The following is a 6852-nucleotide window of genomic DNA, read 5'->3' on the forward strand; positions in this document are numbered from 1 at the left end:
ATATACATTGGTTTTGGCTATGGTTGGAGACATGTCCCAACTAGATATTGTTTTACTTTCGGTTAGAGGATTTGTGGAACTACTATGGTGGCATGGGTGTGTAGGTAGTGCTGTCAGCCTTGGCATTGGTGTTGGTATTATGACTGATGCCGTTTGACTATGTTTTTTATTGTTCCATCCTATTATGTTATGGACTCGTACTTGGTTATTGTTTTGGTTTTATTATGGCTATTAGTTGGGTATTGGATGGTTGGACTTACTTGGGTTGGTTATGGTTATGAACCTATCCCAAAGTATGGAATTGTATGAAACACTATCTTGTTATATGTTTGGAATTCATCCGACTCTGGGTACGTGTTTGGAGGTTGGGTTGGGTAACAGAGGAGTTTCTAATATTGTAATGTAAGTTTAGGGAAAGTGTATGATATCATTTAGGAATAAAGTGAGTACATCCTCCTTGAACATCTACATCACACTATTTTAACACAATGTTAGACAATGGGCCACTTTATTTGTTTCTATAATTCATACAAGCCTACATTAGCTACCTTGATTTACCCAACTCATAGAAAGCATTTTCTTTTCGACTAATTCTTTTGCTATCTCATGCTATTCCTTCATTTGATGAGTCCTTTCTTTGTCACCTTTTTTATTTGATGAGTCCTCAAACTTTGCATCATCTCCAGTATCATCGAAACAGGACCACTCATCTGTGGCCTCATCATCACTCTCAACTCTACAGGAAGGGAGGCTATCTCAGGGTTTTAGGACCTTCTAAAGGCCATTCATCCTCTTCCACATCTTGCTAAAGAACTTGTCACTCTTCTTTTCCCTCTTCTTTATCTTCTCATATAAGTCCCTGAGATCCTTGGGAGACTTTTCCAAAGATGAGTAAGCCTTCTCAAGCCAAGAAATAATGGCTTCCTACGTCTTCTGATCCTCCAAGTACCTCTCATAATCAGACCGGATGACATAGAAATGACGGGTGGTGAAAGGATCTCTCGGTCCCTGAGGTAACCCTGCTACTAGCTCCTTCACCACTCTCATATCCATTGAGATATCATCAAAGGGGCCAGCTATCGATGGCCTACAAACTCTGTATCCTCACATGTCGACTTACCTAATTTAATCTTTCTCTTTTTTCTCTTATTGGGTGCTCCCTCACCCTAAATCTTAAAAGGGTAAATGAGGGTACTTAGGCACACTTAAGTGTCTCTGGGGTATACCTCAACCCTGGATATCTTACACAACTCAGTAATTAGAGAGGGGAAAAAGAGATGCGTACCACCATGAATCTTGAAGAACTTTATGTCTGAGATCACAAGCTGACCAACATTTAAGAGAATGTTTCTAGTATATAGGCAATCATCTGAGCTCTCATATATGGAAAAATAGTCATGTGCATGCATGGAGTGACCTGGCTACAAAAAGTATGCAGCCATATCCTTGCCTCCATTATGAAATCATTTATGGATATCTCTTCCTAGGTACCTGCCCAAGGAACCTCCCTGCCAGGTGATAAATTCTCAGCCATCCATGTCCCTGGTTCACACCACTTTGCCTCAAATTGATCCATATCTGCATTCAAGAGCCCATATAGGCCATTTATCTATTCATCTCTAAAGCATACCTTTTTTCCTCAGATCCTGATGACTGGTTTGAAGAGAGATAGTATGCTAAGGTTAGCATAGAACTCCCGTACTCATTGCTCATTTTCCCAATAAGGATTCATGGGAAAAAATCTCCACCCAGTGGTTATGATTCTATCATGGAATGCTTGAAGCTTTTCTGGAACCTTTTCTAAACATATGCCCCTCTCTGGAAGAAGCTTTGTCTTTTGAAGATCACCGTATTATTGATTGTGGCATTTAGGGGCCATGAACTAGACTTGGTCATTATCTTCCATAATGTAATTCTTGGAAACATGAGAACAATACAACAACACTGATCATTAATATTTTCTTGTAAAAACTATGCTATATTGTCCAATTAAACTCATGGGATGGTTACTTGGTAGTTTTTGGGCTAGAATTGAAAGTGCAGGATTTGGTCTAGGCTGGAAATTAGCCTCGAATATGGAGATCACGGTTCACTGAGCCAAATTCACAATACAATAACTACGATCGTGATATTTGAGGCCAGATTGGGCCAAATTTTCAAAAATTCAAAATTCTAATATCAAGGCCAAATCATATTCCAAAACAAGAATTATCAATAAGAGCATTGAACAAAGTTCCTTGGTACACGATCATACCTGTTGAATATGAAAACAGCTTGTTATGAGTTTGTTTGGGCATTTGATTGAGCACTTGGTATGCACACTATATTTCTCTCATTTTTGAATGCAATTTGGATACTCTTTACTTCCCTACATATATGCTCACCATTCACAATAGCGAACCACCATAAAAGCATATTTTAGACAATGATAGCAATTTAAACACCATTTTAAGATATTCCTAAAGCATGAGTTCTATGTCCTTTCAATATTCACAAAAGAGGGATTTCAAACTACATACCAAATTAAAGATGCAAATGGGATGCAATGAAATCCTTGGATACTTAAAACATGATCAAGAGCGGGTGAAATTTGAGAGGAATTTGAAAAAAGAGTGTAAGGGAATGGTCATTCGGATGGCCTCTTAACACAGGCATTACCACGATTGTGGTCCATATTTTATAATTATGGAAATGCGGCTACCAAAATTTGTAAGACCTAACAAAGTCCTAGCCCATTTAATTCCTTTAAAGAATGCCAAAAGAGGTCCCAGACTTAGAAAATTTCAGTGAAGTGTTGACACTTAGTCTCATTTATGGGCTCTACATTTCAATGGTATCATTTATGATCTTTCTGGCCTTAGATTGTCAATTTTTAAATTGATTCATGATCAAGGTTATCTATAGGTCATCTTGGGTGAGTTTGGAATTTTTGAACATCGTTTGAGTCACGTTTGGATGATCAGAACAGCAAGCCAATGCGATCATGACACGACACATTGCCTATCGCGTCACTGAGAAAATTTTTCTCACTTAATTATGATTTTCAAGGGTATTTAGGTCTTTTTACCCTCACCTAATTTAGCCAAAACATGAAATTAAGCTTCTAAAAGGGCAAAATACATTCATTCTTCACAAAACCTCTCAAGAACAAAACCCTAGGTTCATCAAATTCAAGTCCAAGTCTCAAGATTTCACCAGTAATTTCCACAAATTAAACTATCAAGGTATGTCTAGGTGTTCATACTTATGTTCCCTCTACCCTTGGAGTTCAAGAATCTTTTTTTAAGCACTTAGATTATGATTTACATTCTTGAATGAAATTATGTTCATATATATGATGGTGTGTGGATTTCAAGTCAAGGATAATTTGAGTTTCATGTAAATTAACTATAATGCATGTTGATTTATGTAACCCCAAGTTTAATTCTTTGAATTTTTATGTTGAATGTGGTAGTCATAATATTCATATATTGTTCATTCTCATATACAAGAGTTATGTATCCTAGGTGTTTGAAAAAATGTCTATGTGACAGAATTATGAATGATAAACTTTGTGTGATGCTTTAGAGTTGAGATATGGTTCAATTATCTATGCTATCGAGTACTGAGGGTATCGAATACCCAAAATATAGCTGTTGTCTAGTTCCACAGAGTCTATAGGATATATTTAGTTATACTATGAGCGAGATTCACTTAGTTAGTTAATGTATTCAAGTGTTAGATTAGTCAAGCCTTGTATAGTCTAGAGATCAGTACAGTGTCAATTCAGTTGGGTGTAGAATTCAGCATCAAGTGAACCCAGGGGTGGGGAACTCACCTGCCAGTTGAGGGTTTGACCCTTAGTAGAAATCTCTGCATTCCAAAACTACGTAGCCAACATAGGTTTGAGATGCTAACCTGCCAGTTGAGGGTTGACTCAAATCTCACCAGAGCACCTTCCAGTAGAGGGTGACTCTTTAGTCCTTCAGGAATTTACTTTAGTGGATCCACATAGTCAGATGTTAGTACCCGTGACACGGTACTGGCACCCTTCCAACTGGGGTTATGGGTTGGACCTCAATAAGTTCAGAGCGGGGCATGTCAGTTAGATAAAAACTCCCACAGTTACAGTTAAGCCTCGGTATTCAGTAAAGAACATATTCAGTTATACAGAACCATGGCTATAAGTTATTAGTTACTCAGCCATTAAAATTCAGTACTCAGTTTTAGTATAATCTTAGATACACGATGTCTACCTATATGCACAGTATTACATGTTCAGTATGTTCAGTAATTACAGTTTTATGTGTACTCTCTTCCTGTTACTTTGTGATGTTCATTCATTCAGTTATCATCTTATGTATATGAACCCATGTATATCAGCCTTACCTCACTAGCATACTATTACATTGCATGTACTAATCGCATACTTTCTTTTGCACTATGATGTCTCTTATCATAGGTTCAGATGCTCAGGTTCCTGACCGTACTTAGCAGCTCAGGCTATCAATAGCAGTTATAGTGGTGAGTCCTCATATTTCAAGAATAGAGTTTACCTATTTGAGTAGTTTATTATTTATTTCAGTCGGAGTTAGTTGGGGGTTTGTCCCATCAACTCTATATTCCGACAGTTAGAGGCTTTCAGACTAACATGGTTAGTTATTCAATTTTCAGATGTTATTATCATCTATACTCAATTATTATTATTTCAGTATTTTGAGAACCTTATGGCATTTTTAGATTTCTTCTGCATATATATTCCAGTATTATATTCAGTACTTACAGCAGGTACCAGTCATGGGTTAGCTTATGGTTCTTCAGGGTTGTAAGTACTGTGTGACACCCAGGGTGTAGTCTCGGGGCATTACAAACATAGTATCAGAGCCTAAGGTTCTGAAGAGTCCTAGGGAGATTGAAAGCCGTGTCAAGTAGAGTCTTGTGCATGGGTGTGTAGCGTGCCACACTTATGAATAAGAGGCTATGATGCATATTAGGAAAATATTCCCTTCTTTCAGTGTTCATTTCATGCGAGTGAGCATTACCTTAAGTTAAACTCTCTATCTACTCTAACTTTTCCTTTTGTTTACAAAACATGCCTCCCAGAAAGACCAACAGAAGAAGAACTGGAAATAAACCAGCACCTCTACCCATTCAGGAAGATCCCCTGAATGAGTATGTCTCCCATGCAGAATTTAGAGCAACTTTCACCACTCTAGCCTATTCTGTGGCATTTCAGAATGTTTGACCAGCTACTGTTTAGGCCAACCCAGTGGACAGTACTATTGCAGCTAGGATTTAAGACTTCACCCAAATGAACCGTCTTTTATTTTTAGTGTCTAAGTCTGAAGAGGACCCACAGGAATTTCATGACATGGTGCATAAGGGAATAGAAATTATGGGGGTAAATGCTAGTGAGAGTGTTGATTTAGATACCTATCAGCTATAAGATATAGCTCACTTGTGGTTTAAATAGTGGAAGGTGGATAGAGGAGCAGATGCAGGGCCTATAGAATGGGAGAAGTTTGCTACTGCCTTTCTAGATAGGTTCTTTCCATTGGAGTTGAGAGAGGATAAGGTATTGGAGGTCATCAACCCGAAGTAGGCAACATGAGTATGAAAGAGTATTTCTTTAATTTTACTTAGTTTGTCAGGTATGCTCTTTATGTGGTAGCTAATAGCAGATCTAAGATGAGCAAGTTCGTGTCTGGTGTATCGGATAGTGTGGTCAAGGAGTGTAGGACCATAATATTGATTATGGAGATGGACTTAGCTAGGTTGATGGTCCATGCTCAATAGATTGAGTAGAAGAATACTAAGAAGAAAGAGAAAAAAAGCAAGAGGGCTAGAATAGGTAGCTTTAGTTTTGCTTAACCAAGGTCAGAAGGTAGAAACCATCCTTTATTCTGCCTAAAGTCTTTAGTCCCAACTCTGTCTTCGGCTAGTGAGTTGATGCCCAAATTTAGGAATGATAATAAGGATAGGGAACCAAACTCTAAATCTCAGGGTAGTGTGAACAATGATCTAACAAATCCTCTTTGCCAAAAATATGGAAAAAATCATCAGGGTGTTTGTAGAGTGGGCAACGATGTATGTTTCAGGTATGGCAAGCCAGGTCACAGAGTCCGAGATTGTCCCAACACAAGATTACAGGGCCAGTATAATCGTCCCCCAGTTCAGTCTGATCGCCTATAATAATAGGGTGCCGCTTCTAGTGCTACCAGTGCTACCAGTGGGCAGCACCCAAACAGGCTTTATGCATCTCAGTCCCGACAGGATCAAGAGAATTCTCTTGATGTAGTTACCAGTACATTATAAGTCTTTCATTTACAATTTTTATGCTTTATTAGATCATGGTATCCATCAACTTTGGAGTCATTACCCTAACAGTCTTTCTCAGTCTCTAACCTAGTAGGTAAGTCTATCATAGCCCAATAGGTATACAGGAACTGTCCAGTTATGGTGTCTTAGAAATTTACTTCAGCAGACCTTATAGAGCTAGAGATGACGAATTTTAACGTTATTCTAGGTATGGATTGGCTCCATTTATGCTATTACTTAGTTGATTGTACGAACAAAATTGTCTATTTTTAATTCTTGAATGAGCCAGTCCTTAAATGGAGGGGTAGTACCATAGCACTTAAGGGTCAACTTATTTTATACCTTAGAGCGAGAAAAATGATATCCAAGGGTATTTTTATCATCTTGTACAAGTCAAAGACTCTAGTTCCGAGAATCCTAATCTTAAGTTAGTTCTAGTCGCAAGTGAATTTCCAGATGTGTTTCATGAAGATCTCTCCGGAGTTCCTTTTGAAGGGGAAATTGACATTGGAATAGACCTTAATCCTGATACTCAGCCCATATCTATTTCGCCAT

Source organism: Capsicum annuum, chromosome 7 (assembly GCF_002878395.1).
Source record: "Capsicum annuum cultivar UCD-10X-F1 chromosome 7, UCD10Xv1.1, whole genome shotgun sequence".
NCBI classification, from domain to species: Eukaryota; Viridiplantae; Streptophyta; class Magnoliopsida; order Solanales; family Solanaceae; genus Capsicum; species Capsicum annuum.